This window comes from Astyanax mexicanus, chromosome 8 (assembly GCF_023375975.1).
Source record: "Astyanax mexicanus isolate ESR-SI-001 chromosome 8, AstMex3_surface, whole genome shotgun sequence".
NCBI lineage: Eukaryota > Metazoa > Chordata > Actinopteri > Characiformes > Acestrorhamphidae > Astyanax > Astyanax mexicanus.
Genome location: NC_064415.1, coordinates 2,768,478 through 2,786,237, shown reverse-complemented (window position 1 = coordinate 2,786,237; position 17,760 = coordinate 2,768,478). Strand labels below are relative to the sequence as shown.

At 35.9% G+C, this 17,760-nt stretch overlaps 1 protein-coding gene across 1 annotated transcript in view; it reads right to left on the bottom strand.

Moving 5' to 3' along the window:
• greb1l (GREB1 like retinoic acid receptor coactivator) overlaps positions 1 to 17,760 on the bottom strand; it is a 114,899-nt gene that overhangs the window by 96,848 nt on the left and 291 nt on the right. The gene's annotated exons all lie outside the window — the stretch shown is intronic.

Genomic DNA, 17,760 nt, shown 5'->3' with positions numbered 1-17,760 from the left:
GTCATCAACAACTCACAGTGAGAGCTAAGCAGGATAAAGTACAGCTTTTAAACATGGTGGTGGTAGTTACGTCATCAACAACTCACAGTGAGAGCTAGCCAGGATAAAATACAGCTTCTAAACATGGTGGTGGTAGTTAATTCAAATAATCAACAACTCGCAGTGAGAATTAACCAGGATAAAGACCAGCTTTTAAACATGGTGGTGGTAGCTTCCGCAACAACTCATATTGATAGTTAGCCAAGATAAAGTACAGCTTTTAAACATGGTGGAGGTAGTTTTAACTACAATCAACAACTCACAGTGAGAGTTAACCAGGATAAAGTACAGCTTCTAAACATGGTGGAGGTTTCTTCCGCAATAACTCATATTGATAGTTAGCCAAGATAACATGCAGCTTCTAAACATGGTGGAGGTAGTTTTAACTACAATCAACAACTCACAGTTTAGCTAGCCAGGATAAAGTACAGCTTTTAAACATGGTGGAGGTAGTTTCACCTAAAATCAACAACTAACAGTGAGAGTTAACAAGAGTGAAGACCAGCTTCTAAACATGGTGGAGGTAGTTTCATTTACTGTAACTCACAGTGAGAGCTAGCCAGGCTACAAGCACAGCTTCTAAACATGGTGGTGGTAGTTACACCAAGGCTGGATAGACAGAAGACTGGAAGAGGAAGAGCTGATTTAGGAGCGAGTGATGGAGTGAAGACTGAAAGAGGAAGGACGGATGGAGGAGGATGGAGGGAAGACTGATGAAGGAGAAGCTGTGAAGGGCAGCCCACCTCCAGAGAAGCAATCAATACACATTAAAGCGAAAGGTCAGTGACCTCTGACCCCTGCAGTCAGAACGGGGGGAGTAGGAGGAACTCTTTAGTGGAATTAGCTTCACTGGCTCTGAAACAGTGTCACACACACACACACACACACTCTCTAATCCCCAGAAGGATGAGTCTATCACGTTTTATAGAAATCCTACAGACGTGTCAAGAACACATTGTTGTCCAAAGCCAGATTTAACTGTAGAAATGTGTTAAAAGACATTAAAATACATTTTTAGATATATTTGAAACAATGTCATTTATTGTCATTTATTATTGTCTAGACCATTTTATGCTGCTAATATACTAATCTAATCTAATCTAATTTAATCTAATCTAATAACACAATAGTGTAATAATGCATTTACTAGACTCTTCTTGATTGGATGATATATTGTACCAGAAATAATTGCGATAAACAATAATATTGTCATATAAATTGACTCATACACTATAATATAATACATATCATAACAATGCAATTGCTTTCTTTTAAAGAACAATGAGCTTTTAATTCTGAAGAACTGTCAGATATCGTAATTGCATTGTTAACATTTTTTTCATACTTACTAAATAAATACAAGGAGGATATCTTGATCAGCTTAAATTATAAAGGTCTTTTTAATATATTGCACGATTAAAATGTACAATCCTCCTTTTTACATACTACTTTTAGACAGCAGTGTAAATATTGTAACTGGAATATAAACATATGTAAGATAATACAAAAATAAAACAACAAATACAATAAAAAGAAAGAAAATTGTAATAAACCATTATATTGAAGTTCAGTAAAATAACAGTTTATTTTCATATATTTTACTATAAACTGACTAATCTAATAATTGTCATGCCTGACGCTGAAAACGCTCCCGTCTCTCCCACACTCAGCTCTACCTGCAGTCTCCCTCACACCTGTTCACGGTCACATCACTGCACATGGCACTACCAGGAAGTCAATCACCAGAATACTGGACACACCTGCTCTCACCCATATAAATACCCCCTTTTTGCAGAGTGTTGACAGAATTCTGTGCATTATAGACCCAAAAAAACAGCATTCTTACATGTTTGGACCTACGTCTTCTGGCATAGTTTGTTAAACAAACCTATTTTTAATATCACAATATATACACATATATATATATATATGTGATTTTATCAAATTAAAAAAAAAACTCTGGAATATAATCAAGAGGAAGATGGATGATCACAAACCATCAAACCACCAAACTGAACTGCTTGAATTTTTGCACCAGGAGTAAAGCAGCATAAAGTTATCCAAAAGCAGTGTGTAAGACTGGTGGAGGAGAACATGATGCCAAGATGCATGAAAAAAAACTGTGATTAAAAACCAGGATTATTCCACCAAATATTGATTATTTCTGAACTCTTAAAACTTTATGAATATGAACTTGTTTTCTTTGCATTATTTGAGGTCTGAAAGCTCTGCATCTTTTTTGTTATTTTTTTAGGCATTTCTCATTTTCTGTAAATAAATGCTCTAAATGAGAATATTTTTCTTCATTTATTTCCCCAGTATTTTTATACACTATATAAATCTACATTTAGAAGTATCATCAGAACACGTCGTTCTGCTGCAGTCTGGATTCAGAACTTTCCACTCAGCTGACTCCATAACTCATCATAATGATAATAATGATAATTTATATGGATTTACAGCAGGGCTGGTTTTGTTGTGTTGGGTTGGGTTGCTGTGGGGGTTCAGATCTCAGTGCTGAAAGTTCTGAAGGTTCTTCTCGGGTCACGTCTCTCTGACCTCAGCTCACCATCTGTTCTTCTCTCTCTCTCTCTTCTTCTTCTCCTCCAGAACTTTACACGCATCGTAAACTTGACGGCCGGATCAGCGGTGAGCGGGTCAGGCTCAGCGGTGAAGGTTGTGGGTTTGAAGTTTACCAAAGAGCCTTAAAACCACCAGCGCCCTTTTAACCCCGCCCACCTGAGGCCTCTGGGAATCGCCGGTGACCCCTGACCCCCCCGGACCTGCCGCTCTTCCGCTCGGACGCTTGTAAACTTTTAACCTGTGCTGGTTTTGTTGTTGTGCGGGTTTACGGCGGGTCAGGAATGCAGGATCTCAGGGCTTTGTGTCTCCAATCCGTGAGATCAGGACAAGTCTCGCTCCCTCCAACACACCGCCTCCGTATCAACTTTATCACGAAGTTATTACACTGATCCAGGGACAGAACGGGGGACAGACCGGGGACAGACCAGACAGACCCGAGGACAGGCCAGGGGACAGAGCAGGGACAGACCGGGGACAGACCAGAGAGACACCAGGGACAGACCCGGGGACAGGCTGGGGGTAACGCTGGGGACAGACCTAGGGACAGACTGGGGACAGACTGGGGACAGGCCGAATTTAAAAAGTCAACGTCATGCGGACTCGACACATCCGACCTGTTTGACCTTGAGACGATGAAGAAACACACAGAATCATGTAGTAACTTAAAAGTGTTAAAAAAAAACTAAATTCTGAGGCGGTCCTGATGAGTGCCAGTGCCATCAGTAAAAAAAAAATTTGATTCAAAGTTGTTAAAATTCTTATTTTCAGATTGACTGACCCTTATTTTTTCTTAAAGTCATTAATTTCTTTATTTAGTTAAGTAGTTCTTGCCGATAGATAGATAGATAGATAGATAGATAGATAGATAGATAGATAGATAGATAGATAGATAGATAGATAGATAGATAAGTAGGTATCATGTTTCCAATATTATATTTATAATGCATTATAAATGTAGGATTTACAGGAAATGTTACCAAGTTCTTTTTAAACCTTTACCTTATACTTTTGAATGCCACTGTGTAAAATATGCAAATGAAAGAGCTCTGGCCTCTTTAACAGGCAGTTAATTAGCAGGTCAATAAGGCTTAACAAGGGCTTTATAACAGGTCTTAAAGTCTTATCAATTAGTGTTAAAGCACTAATTAATGCAGATGCAATTTTTTTTTTACTCAGAGGATGTGTAGAGGGTCACTGATAGGATTGTATAGTAAATATACTGGTATGCCAAAAGTCATGGGACAGCAGTATGAAAACTGATGGACTGATGCAAAGCATTCAGACCTTAAATAACGCAAAGAAAAGTTATTTTTCATTCAGAAACAGCAACACTAACGTTTTTAGAATGAGTTCAGAATCAATATTTGATAGAGTAGTGAGTCCCTATCGTTACCCTCCACTGCACTGAACACTGTTGTGCCAAAATCCTGAATAACTGTTCATTATTTCAGTAACAAATTAATAGAAATTCTTTTTTTTTTCATTTTATTTAATAAAGTTAGTAGTTCGTTTACATCAATCCAGATAACTACATCTCTCCCACATGCTGAGATATATGATTCATTAATTCAGCAATTAATCAAATCAATATTAGGTTATTGACAGATATAAAAAGAAGGTTTCTAGTTTTAATTTTATTTTATATTAATCATCTGAGGTTCTCTCTCTCTCTTCCAGACTTGAACTTGATCTCCTCTGTTTCTTCACTTCTTTAATGTTTTAAAGCTGTTGTTTGTTCATTTGTTAATTTGTTAGTTGGTTTTTTAATGTGTTAGTTTATTAATTTGAATGTTAAGTTTGTTAGTTTGTTTGTTAGGATGTTTTTTATTTAGAATGCTTGTTTCTTAGTTTAATTCTTAGTTTTTTCATTTGTGAGTTTGTTTTTTTTGTTCTTACTTTGTTAGTTAGTTAGTTTGTTCGGTTGTTTCTTAGTTTGTTTGTTTCATTGTTTGTTTCTTAGTTTGTTTCTTAGTTAGTTTGTTTCTTGGTTAGTTTGTTGCTTAGTTTGTTTGTTTCTTAGTTTGTTGCTTAGTTTGTTTGTTTGTTGGTTTGTTTCTTAGTTTGTTTCTTAGTTTGTTTCTTAGTTTGTTTCTTAGTTTGTTTGTTTCATTGTTTGTTTCTTAGTTTGTTTCTTAGTTTGTTTCTTGGTTAGTTTGTTGCTTAGTTTGTTTGTTTCTTAGTTTGTTGCTTAGTTTGTTTGTTTGTTGGTTTGTTTCTTAGTTTGTTTCTTAGTTTGTTTCTTAGTTTGTTTGCTTTTTCGTTTGTGAGTTTGTTTGATTCTTAGTTTGTTTTTTAATTTGTGAATTTGTTTCTTTGTTTGTTAGGTTGTTTGTTTGTGAGTTAGTTTCTTAGTTAGTTTGTTTGTTTTTCTGTTAGGTTGTTTCTTAGTGTGTTAATTAGTTTGTGAGTTAGTTAGTTCGATAGTTTGTTTGTTTGTTAGTTTGTTTGTTAGTTTGTTTCTTAGTTTGTTTCTTAGTTTGTTTGTTTCATTGTTTGTTTCTTAGTTTGTTTCTTAGTTTGTTTCTTGGTTAGTTTGTTGCTTAGTTTGTTTGTTTCTTAGTTTGTTGCTTAGTTTGTTTGTTTGTTGGTTTGTTTCTTAGTTTGTTTCTTAGTTTGTTTCTTAGTTTGTTGCTTAGTTTGTTTGTTTGTTTCTTGGTTTGTTTCTTAGTTTGTGTGCTTTTTCGTTTGTGAGTTTGTTTGATTCTTAGTTTGTTTTTTAATTTGTGAATTTGTTTCTTTGTTTGTTAGGTTGTTTGTTTGTGAGTTAGTTTCTTAGTTAGTTTGTTTGTTTTTCTGTTAGGTTGTTTCTTAGTGTGTTAATTAGTTTGTGAGTTAGTTAGTTAGATAGTTTGTTTGTTTGTTAGGTTGTTTCTTAGTTTGTGAGTTAGTTTGTTTGTTTCTTAGTTAGTTAGTTTGTTATGTTTATAATGTAAGTGTCTCGTGGTCTCTGTATATGAAAGGCAGAGCTGGACTTAGCAGGATGTTTGTTAGCGGGACGTTGGTAGCGGGACGTTTGTTAGCGCGACGTTGGTAGCGGGGCAGCAGGAGGATCGGTGGTCAGCGGGTGAAGTGACCCGGCCGCAGCCGGACGCTCTCTCAGACTGAACCCGGTGCACCTGCTGCTCCCTTCACACCCACAGATAAAACAATAGCAGGACTTCAGCAGCAGGACTTCAGCCCTCAGACCATCCGACCATCTGCCTCCAGCCGAGAGAGATCAGCTGCCCGTCACTCAGACCAGACCTCAGCACAGCTGCTCAGAGCTTCAACAACCAGCCGGAACCATAACAACCCCCTGATACACCACGACAACCACGAACACTACACCTACCATCCCCTCACCATCAGATAAACAGAACCCAAAAAACTACAAAACTACAAACTACACACTGAACATCCGCCCCAAGTTCCAGACCTCAATATCATTTAACGTGTTAGAAGAGCCAACAATGATTATACTATAGAACTGGGAAAACATCCATGTATAATATTTCTGAGCACACCCACCACCATGTTTAACAGATAATTTATAATAACTTTCAATATCCTTTTCTAAAAGAAAAGCAAACAGACAAACCTACAAACTACTAATGTTTATTAAGCGATTTCTGCAGTTATCAGGTTATTCCAGTAGTCTTATAAAACAGCTTTCTTCTATTTTTTAGATAAAATTATATTGTAAAAATCTGATTAAAAAATATAAAAGTAATACTTTTTTCAGGCTGAAGACTGAAGCTGTTTACAATTCAGTTCAGCAAGATTATTGGTTTGTTTCAAAGTAAAAATCCACGTTTATGTAAATGTGTGGAACGTCCGCCCCCAAGTTCCAGACCTTAACATCATTTAACGTGTTAGAAGAGCCAACAATGATCAGATCTATCTATATTTCTGAACACTCCCACCCACCACCATGTTTAACAGATAATTGATAATAACTGTTTGATCTTAAGCAAGAGGTGTTTAAAAAATCTACATAAAATATTTTTTAACATCCCCACAAACATTATGGCTGTGAGTGAAATGGTACTCTACTCCCTCATTAGTGTTGCTCTATAAACACACACAGGTGAGAGAGGATGAGCCGTGTTTAAAACTCCATAAACACACTGAACTGAGCTCTGAATTACAGATAATGAAGCTCTGAGCTGATCATGAAGTCATTTATCTGCCTGTATATTTACGCTGTTTAAAAGATAATCCTCACATTATTGAATTACATAAAGAAAACCTGAAATTAACAGCGTTAACCGGCTCGCACTGTTGCCAGATTGGGTGGTTTCATGCCAAATGTCGAGTTGTGTCTGAAATTGTCTGGAGGAAACGCTGTAATTTGACAGGTGAACAAAACTACCAAGTGTAAAGAGTTTGGGAATTGAACTCAATCAGTGTTGTAGTTAGATATCTAACCCTGCAGAGACAGAGCTTTTAGTCCTGCTGATGGAAAGGGTACTAATCAGTGTTGTAGTTAGATATCTAACCTGGTAGAAACAGAGCTTTTAGTCCTGCTGATGGAAAGGGTACTAATCAGTGTTGTAGTTAGATATCTAACCTGGTAGAAACAGAGCTTTTAGTCCTACTGATGGAAAGGGTACTAATCAGTGTTGTAGTTAGATATCTAACCTGGTAGAAACAGAGCTTTTAGTCCTGCTGATGGAAAGGGTACTAATCAGTGTTGTAGTTAGATATCTAAGCCTGCAGAGACAGAGCTTTTAGTCCTACTGATGGAAAGGGTACTAATCAGTGTTGTAGTTAGATATCTAACCTGGTAGAAACAGAGCTTTTAGTCCTGCTGATGGAAAGGGTACTAATCAGTGTTGCAGTTAGATATCTAACCTGGTAGAAACAGAGCTTTTAGTCCTGCTGATGGAAAGGGTACTCATCAGTGTTGTAGTTAGATATCTAACCCTGCAGAGACAGAGCTTTTAGTCCTACTGATGGAAAGGGTACTAATCAGTGTTGTAGTTAGATATCTAACCTGGCAGAGACAGAGCTTTTAGTCCTACTGATGGAAAGGCTACTAATCAGTGTTGTAGTTACATATCTAACCCTGCAGAGACAGAGCTTTTAGTCCTGCTGATGGAAAGGGTACTAATCAGTGTTGTAGTTAGATATCTAACCCTGCAGAGACAGAGCTTTTAGTCCTACTGATGGAAAGGGTATTAATCAGTGTTGTAGTTAGATATCTAACCTGGCAGAGACAGAGCTTTTAGTCCTACTGATGGAAAGGCTACTAATCAGTGTTGTAGTTACATATCTAACCCTGCAGAGACAGAGCTTTTAGTCCTGCTGATGGAAAGGGTACTAATCAGTGTTGTAGTTAGATATCTAACCCTGCAGAGACAGAGCCTTTAGTCCTACTGATGGAAAGGGTACTAATCAGTGTTGTAGTTAGATATCTAACCTGGCAGAGACAGAGCTTTTAGTCCTACTGATAGAAAGGGTACTAATCAGTGTTGTAGTTAGATATCTAACCCTGCAGAGACAGAGCTTTTAGTCCTACTGATGGAAAGGGTATTAATCAGTGTTGTAGTTAGATATCTAACCCTGCAGAGACAGAGCTTTTAGTCCTGCTGATGGAAAGGCTACTAATCAGTGTTGTAGTTAGATATCTAACCCTGCAGAGACAGAGCTTTTAGTCCTGCTGATGGAAAGGGTACTAATCAGTGTTGTAGTTAGATATCTAACCCTGCAGAGACAGAGCCTTTAGTCCTACTGATGGAAAGGGTACTAATCAGTGTTGTAGTTAGATATCTAACCTGGTAGAAACAGAGCTTTTAGTCCTGCTGATGGAAAGGGTACTAATCAGTGTTGTAGTTAGATATCTAACCCTGCAGAGACAGAGCTTTTAGTCCTGCTGATGGAAAGGGTACTAATCAGTGTTGTAGTTAGATATCTAACCCTGCAGAGACAGAGCTTTTAGTCCTACTGATGGAAAGGGTATTAATCAGTGTTGTAGTTAGATATCTAACCTGGTAGAAACAGAGCTTTTAGTCCTGCTGATGGAAAGGGTACTAATCAGTGTTGTAGTTAGATATCTAACCTGGCAGAGACAGAGCTTTTAGTCCTGCTGATGGAAAGGGTACTAATCAGTGTTGTAGTTAGATATCTAACCCTGCAGAGACAGAGCTTTTAGTCCTGCTGATGGAAAGGGTACTAATCAGTGTTGTAGTTAGATATCTAACCCTGCAGAGACAGAGCTTTTAGTCCTGCTGATGGAAAGGGTACTAATCAGTGTTGTAGTTAGATATCTAACCTGGCAGAGACAGAGCTTTTAGTCCTGCTGATGGAAAGGGTACTAATCAGTGTTGTAGTTAGATATCTAACCCTGCAGAGACAGAGCTTTTAGTCCTGCTGATGGAAAGGGTACTAATCAGTGTTGTAGTTAGATATCTAACCCTGCAGAGACAGAGCTTTTAGTCCTGCTGATGGAAAGGGTACTAATCAGTGTTGTAGTTAGATATCTAACCCCGCAGAGACAGAGCTTTTAGTCCTGCTGATGGAAAGGGTACTAATCAGTGTTGTAGTTAGATATCTAACCCCGCAGAGACAGAGCTTTTAGTCCTGCTGATGGAAAGGGTACTAATCAGTGTTGTAGTTAGATATCTAACCCCGCAGAGACAGAGCTTTTAGTCCTGCTGATGGAAATTTGATGCTGTGTTTATGTTCGTTATTATATATGAGTATTTATTTCTTTCATTGCTTGCAAGATTATTTTAATGTAACGTTACTGTATTTACTTTTTTTGGTTCGTGTGTCCAATGATACAAGGCACAAACCACATCATACAAACATGCGGATAAACTCATTTAAATATCTTTTTTTTTTAATTAGTGATATTTAAGATATTTAAGGTATTTTATTTAATGTCATGTTGGAATAAACCCTGTAATATTGTTGACATGACGAACATCAGCTGTTGGGTTGGGTTTGGGTTTTCTCAGAAATTTGGCGGATATGAAACACATTTTACCCAGTGAATTGGTTTTATCTGAATCCCACTGTAACAATCTGGCAACCCTGGTGTCTCGCTGTTTGCTCTGTTTGTTGCAATGCATTTTGGGACACTTTTAGATTGCTTAGTAAGCAGCGATGTTTACTATGAATCATGATGCATTATGGGAGTTTTTAGTGCCCTCAAAATCACTTTCGAGTCCCCCCTTACGATTAGGACACTCAAAAAAAATGGCTGAAATACTCAATAGTGCCCTAACTAGTAAACAGGGAGCCATTTCGGTCACAGCCCATGTTTAAATCGACAGTCTGTAAGGGTTTGTGGGTTTGGGGATTTGGAGCCCTCTCTGGTGAGAATGTGTAATTACACAGAGCATGTGGAAAAGATCCTTTAATGCAGGTTATTGTAAATAAAACTCTGTATGTAAAATTCTGTGTTTTCAAATGTATTATTTTGTTTATTTATAAACCAATCACATCCAACAAACCTACCAGACCATTCTTTGTCTATTTGTAGTATGAATTAAGGGTTTTATATGCAATAATATCGCCAACATTTTTGAATACGGTGAACGATATTATACCCTGAAATATTTATATATAAATATATAATATATGCCATATCACCCACCCCTTATGATCACATTAGGGTACTCGTTTTTTTGCTGTTTTTATCAAAAGAAAAATTCACACTGTTCTCATTATTTTCCCATTATATATCTACTAGAGACTATAGATTATATCTGTCCAGTATCATTTATTTTACTTTAATCCTGGATATATGGAGATATTTGGAGGAGTGCATTATTATTATTATTAGTATCATGACTGATCATTCTGGATCATTGACTTCTGTTACGAATCTGATAAAATTCTTGTATTTTTTAATATCTCAGTTATTAGGGGTGTGCAATATGATATTGTATGCACTAATACAATTAAAACGTTAATTTTGTTGTATTAGTGTATTCTTGAAATCATTTTTAATTCAGTTTTTTTCTCAGTTTTTGTTGTATCTCCAAAAGTATCGTTATCGTGAAAAAAAAAAAACATTAAGTATCATGATATTATTTTAGGTTCATATCGCCCACCCCTAGTATGAATATATTAGACGCTGCAGGTTTAATGATACCATTAATTACAACATACTGTGAATAATAATAAGAAATATTATGGGCTGCTGCTGTAATAGATGGGGAGTTAGGGAGTGTGTGAATAGGATCTTTCAGCATACTCCCACCACCATGTTTAACAGATGCATTATACACTGTTATACACAGTTATAGTGTTTAAATAGGGAATTAAATAAATAGATCTGTATCTCTGATCTGTTTCAGTTGTTTAATTGGATGCTGATTTTAGTCTCACTGATCGATCGCCCCGTTTCTGAGATCAATACTGCTCAAGCTTTCTGACCCTATAGATAATCAATCAGACGAATATTAGATTCACCCACTAATCCATCACTCTGCTGCACCGCTGTTATGACAGAAGACACACAAACACACACACCTATAAACACACACACACATCCATACACACACTCTCGGGTTAATCCAGGACAGTGGAGGAGGCGGGATTATCTCAATGTTTTTCTATGAAGACAAAGAGAAGAGAAATAGAAATAGAAGAGAAAATAAGAAAAGAGAAATCAATCTGTCAACCGTTAAATAAAAATAGATAAAAATAAAAATGGAATTAGAATAAAATAGAAAAAAATAAAATTACTGATTATAATAAAGTATGGTTTTATTGATAAAAAATTAAGATCAAAAGAAAATAAGACTAATACAACAAAAATGAGTTAAAATAAAATACAGAAGGAGTAAATATGTAAAATAAAGGGAAAAAAAGAAGAGGAGATAAGAAGCAAGATAATAAAACGAGGAGAAGATGGGAATGGATTAGAAGAAACGAGCAAAGGAAGTGAAAAGAAGAGAACATAGATGAGATTATAAAAGAGGAAAAGACAAAAAAGAACAAAAGAAAGGTGAAAAATGTGAAAAAGAAATCATAGGAGAAGAGAAGTAGATGAGAACAGAACAGAAGTGCAAAGAAAGTGGAAGAAACAATGAGAAAATACAAGATCAGATGAGACAAGACAAGAAGAGAAGAAAGGACAAGAGAAAGGACGAAAGAAGAGACAGAATAAGAGAGGAAAGCAAAAAAAGAAAAAATGAAAGGCAAGTTCAAATAAAGAGGAACAGAAGAGAAAAAAGGAGAAGCCAGGAGATTAGATGAGACAAGATAAGATAAAAAAAAAAGTAAAATAGAATAGATTAAGAACAGAAGAGGAGAAAACATAAAATGAAACAAGACGAGACAAAATAAGAAGAGAAGAGACAAGATGAATGGGAAACAGAAAATAAGAGAAGACAAAAGATGAGATGAGAAAACAAGAAGATACAAGACAAGACAAAATGAAAGGAAAAGAGAAAAGAAGAAAGAAGATGAGATGAGACAAGATGAGAAAACAAGAAGAGAAGAGACAAGACGAGAAAAAACTAAAATATAACAGAAAATAAGACAGATTTAAGAGAAAACGAGAAGAGACATGACAAGACGAGAGAAGATGAGATGAGACAAGATGAGAAAACATGAAGAGATGAGATGAAAGGAAAAGAGAAAATAAGAGAGAAGGGCAACAGAAAATAAAAGACAAATTTGAGACAAAACAAGAAGATGAGAGAAGATGAAAGGAAAGGAGAAAAGAAGTATGAGATGACAGAAAACTAAAGGATGACAGAAAATTAAATGAGACAAGACGAGAAGAGATAAGATGAAAGGAAAAGAGAAAAGAAGAGAAGACAGAAGTTGAGATGAGACAAGATGAGACAAAACAAGAAGAGACAAGACGAAAAAAGATACAAATATAAGACAAATGAGGCAAAACGAGAAAAAACTAAAGGATGACAGAAAATAAAGGATAAAAGAAAATTAGATGAGACAAAACGAGAAGAGATAAGATGAACGGAAAAGAGAAAAGAAGAGAAGACAGAAGTTGAAATGAGACAAGAAGAGACAAAACAAGGAGAAGAGAAGTTTCAGAAAATAAAAGACAAATTTGAGATAAAAACAAGAAGAGATGAGATGAAAGGAAACAAAACTAAAAAAGAAGAGAAGAAAGAAGATGAGATGGGACAAGATAGACAAATAAGAGAAAATAAGATAATTTGAGACAAAACAAGAAGATGAGAGAAGATGAAAGGAAAGGAGTAAAGAAGTATGAGATAGTGAAGATGTTCCTTCAGTAACAGACAGTGTTTTATCTTCTTTAGATTATCTAACAAAGGTTCTGACCAACAAAGACCACCATACAGAACCCCCCCCCCCCCCCTCAACACCCTCCTATAACCCCCACTTTTACCCCCCACATCATACCCCCCCCCCGGAGGGGGCAGATGGCCGGTGTCCGAGACCCCTGACCCACACACTCCACCGGGACACAACACACACCACCAGCACCCGCCCACCGGCCACCCACCCACCTCCAATACCCCCAGCAGCCAATCACACACCACACACAGGGTTGCCAGATTCACTCTACTTTCACCCATTTTCCACTTAGTCTATTTTTTTTAAATATCATTTTTAACAGGATGCTTGGCTTAGGTACAAAAATAACTCTTAACATCACACTAAACAAAAACACAGCATTTCTTGATATTAATTACATACTAATTACTCTGAGTATTATCCAGCAATTACATGCAAAACAGGCTGAAATAAAAATAACAATTCACTGACTGATTAAACAGGAATTAAAGAGGCTGTAGAACCTTCTATACAGAACTAAGAGATGTTCCTCTACAGAACTCCTCCAAACTCTTTTCAAACACATTTATCGATTAATTTAGGATAAATAAGTAAAATAAAGTTAGGAATGTAAAGGTTACAAATTGTAATGCTTTATAATTGTACTTAAAACATCTATTGGATCTAATAATCATGAATTATCCGCATTTTGAGGAAGAAAATAATATAAATCAGTAAATAAACAGCTAAATAAGGGCGGTCCTGATGAGTGCCAGTTTCATCCGTATACTGTTTTTGATGGTCTTTGCAGTGACGGCACTTTCCAAGAACGTTCTTTTTTTAATTCTTTATTTAGTTGAGTAGTTGTTGCTTCTCATAATCTGGATTAGAACATTACTCAAATATTCACTATTCACTGTATACCTGTAACTCTACCTCTTCACTACTTTACTTTAACTGATGCTCTCAAACACTTTATTAAGAGACACGGAATTCAAGTAATTAACTCTTGATGAGTTCAGCACAGCTGTTAACTGAAAGCCTGAATTCCAGGAGACTCTACCTCATAAAACTGACTGAGAAAATCCAGCAGAGATGAGCAAAAACTGAAAAATAGAACATATTCTGGTTTGTTTAAGACTTTTTTTTCATATGAAAACCACTTTTTTATTATTAATTACAGGATTATGGGTTTAATACCCAGGTTTCCAGTTGTTAAACAATGTAAATAAAAATAATAATAACAAAATAAAGAAGGTTTTAGAGGGATCTGGCAACCCGGCTCTGGGCCACAGTGGGAGAAGGCCAGTGGGAATTAGGAAATTAACTCAGTAAGTCTGAGGAGGCTTTAGGGTGAAAGGGGGATCTGGGGGGGGGGTTAGTGGAGCAGATTAAAGAGGCACATATGGAGCATCTGATCTGGGGTTTGGCCTCCAGTCCACATTAAAAACACATTTTTACAGAGTTATTACAGAAGAAAACAGAAAACACACAAGACGACACGAAACAATAGGAAAAGAGACAAAATGAGAAAAAAACTGAAAGATAAAAATATACGACAAAAGAGACACAAAAACTAAAGGGATAACAGAAAATAAGAGAAGACAAGAGACAAGACATGATTCAACAAAATGAGATGAGACAATATTAAAGGAAAAGAGAAAATAAAAGAAGACAAAATATGAGCTGAGACAAGATGAGAAAAAACTAAAGGATAACAGAACAAAGACAAATTTGAGACAAAACAAAAGGAGATGTGACAAGACAAGATAAAACTAAAGGATAACAGAAAATAAATGATGACAGAAAATGAGAGGAGGTAAAAAAAACGAAAGAGAAAAGAGTAGACAGAAGACGAGATGAGACAAGACAATACAATACAAGAAGAGAAGAGACAAGATAAGATAAAACTAAAGGATAACAGAAAATGAGATGAGAAAATTAGGACAAACTAAAGGATGACATAAAATGAGATGAGACGAGATGAGAAAACAAGAAGAGACTAGATGAAAGAAAAAGAGAAAGGAAGAAAAGACAAAAGATGAGATGATACAAGATACAAGAAAAGACAAGACGAGAAAAAAGATACAAATATAAGACAAATAAGACAAAATGAGAAAAAACTAAAGAATGACAGAAAATAAAAGATGACAGAAAATTAGATGAGACAAGATGAGACAAAACAAGAAGAGAAGAGCCAAGATGAGAAAACTAAAGGATAACAGTAAATAAAAGACAGAAAATGAGATGAGACAAAATGAGAAAAACTAAAAGATGACAGAAAATTAGATGAGACAAGATGAGACAAAACGAGAAGAGACTAGATGAAAGGAAAAGAGAAAAGAAGAGAAGACAGAAGTTGAGACAAGAAAAGACGTATGCATAAAAGCATTTCATTATTAATTTATAAGGATTCATTTGATATCAGCCCACCTGTTACAGATATAACAGCTTTAACTCTTCTGGGAAGGCTTTACACTAGGTTTAGGAGTGTGTTTATGTTTTGGTGAGGGGAGGGGGATGGGACTAAAGTGCACTATAGGACTTTTTTGTTCTTAATGGTTTTATTTTTTCCCCCTTACATTACTTTTACTTTTATACTTTAAGTAGTTTTAAAAACAGTACTTTTATAAACACTTTTACTTAAAGAGTAATCTAAAGCTTGAGTCGATTCTTTTTTAATTTCTACAGAAGTATTTTATTAAACTCTAGTATCTATACTCTATTCTACAGAGTAATGAATGGAGATACCCTTTGGGACTTACCCTGTGTATATATTGATATTATATGTTATATATATTTACTGTATGAGAAGGTTTTGGGCTGATGTTGGTCTGAGGATATGTTGACCGGGCTCCGGAGAGTCTGTGACTGGTGGTCGTGGGTGGGGTCGGGCCGGGGGTCTGAACAGACGCTGGAATGCGTCCCAAAGCAAAGCCAGGTCACGAGAAACTTCAGGAACTTGGACAATGTCCCAAATCACACGGGGACACTTTTGGACATTTGTGTGAAATTATGTCAAATTTGTTTATCATAGGTTCAATAAATGAATGAAGAAACCTTACATATAAAACCATTTAACAACATTAAATCAACGGAAAATGGATCGATGTTGGAGATCACACTAGTCTAATTTTGCAATATACATCTAAAAAAAAAAAAAAATGAAGAGATCACTTCAGTTTCTGAATCAGTTTCTCTGATTTTGCTATTTATAGGTTTATGTTTGAGTAAAATGAACATTGTTGTTTTATTCTATAAACTACAGACAACATTTCTCCCAAATTACAAATAAAAATATTCTCATTTAGAGCATTTATTTACAGAAAATGAGAAATGACTGAAATAAAAAAAAAAAGATGCAGAACTTTCAGACCTCAAATAATGCAAAGAAAACAAGTTCATATTCATAAAGTTTTAATAGTTCAGAAATAATCAATATTTGGTGGAATAACCCTGGCTCTCCTCCACCAGTCTTACACACTGCTTTTGGATAACTTTATGCTGCTTAACTCCTGGTACAAAAATTCAAGCAGTTCACTTTGGTTTGATGGCTTGTGATCATCCATCTTCCTCTTGAGCTGTTTTAAAACACCTTTTTATTTTAGTATTTTTTTCTACATAGTAAATTAATATTAAAGTGATCTATCAGATTATGAAGGAACACATAATGAATCATGTAGTAACTTAAAAACAGTGTTAAACAAACTAAAATACTCTGTGAAGACGTATTTAGATACTCTTATCTGGGGAGCTGTTTGTTAACTTGTGGTTTCTGAGGCTGGTAACTCTGATTAACTCATCCTGTACAACAGAGGAAACTCTCGCTCTTCCTTTCCTGGGTTTTCCTGCTGAGTGCCAGTTCCATCAGTATAATGTTTTTGAAAGTCTTTTTTCTTAAAGTGATTTTTTTCTTTATTTAGTTGAGTAGTTGTTGCTTCTCATAATCTGGATTAGAACTCAAATATTCACTATTCACTGTATACCTGTAACTCTACCTCTTCACTACTTTAGTCACATTATATACTGTTAAATTTTATCTTGGCACATTTTCAGCTTTGTACAGGGAAAGCATGGTCAGGGCGCCCCCTTCTGGTTACACGTAAAACACCGGTAAAATTCTCCTTGTCCTCAGTTAACCCCTATACCTCTTTCTGATCTGCCCGTTTATTTATTACATTTACATGTAAATTCACCATTATCACCACTCAGTACTGTATAACAACCACAAAAGTGTATAATCTCTATCCAAATTCCATAATTTCAGCCCAAAAAACTGCCTGATACCTCCAGCTTTTTATCTCTTTCTTATTATTGAATCATTAACACTGATCTTAACTGAGGAGAGTGATTTAAATGTTGTTCTGAGTTCTTTTGGGACCTCCTGGATGAGTTCTTCATGCCCTTTTGGAGTAATTTTGTTCGGTCGGCCGGTCACTCCTGGGAAGGTTCACCAGTGTTCCATGTTTTTCTCCATTAGTGAATAATAGTGAATCACTGTGGTTCTCTGGAGTCCCAAAGCTTTGAGAATAAATGACTTTATAACCTTTTCCAGACTGATAGATGATCAATGACTTTGTTTTATCATCTGTTGTTGAGTTGGGGGTTTAATAATAATAATAATGTGTTGTTTTTGAGATCTTTTATCTGCCTAATGTTGTCAGACAGGTTCTATTATATAAGTGATTTCTTGATTCTACAGCTCTGGCAGTAATCAGGCCTGGTTGTGGTTAGTAGTGAAATTTAACTCAAAAGCAGATAATGAGATAATGAGCAGGTGTCCCATTACTTTTGGCCACACTGTGTAGCTATATAACTAACAGCTGTTGCATATTGACCCTTACCACCCTTTCTTTATATATTTATATATATTTATTTCTCTATCAGGATTCAGTGAATAATGATTAACCTCATTCTAATTCAGTGTTTTAC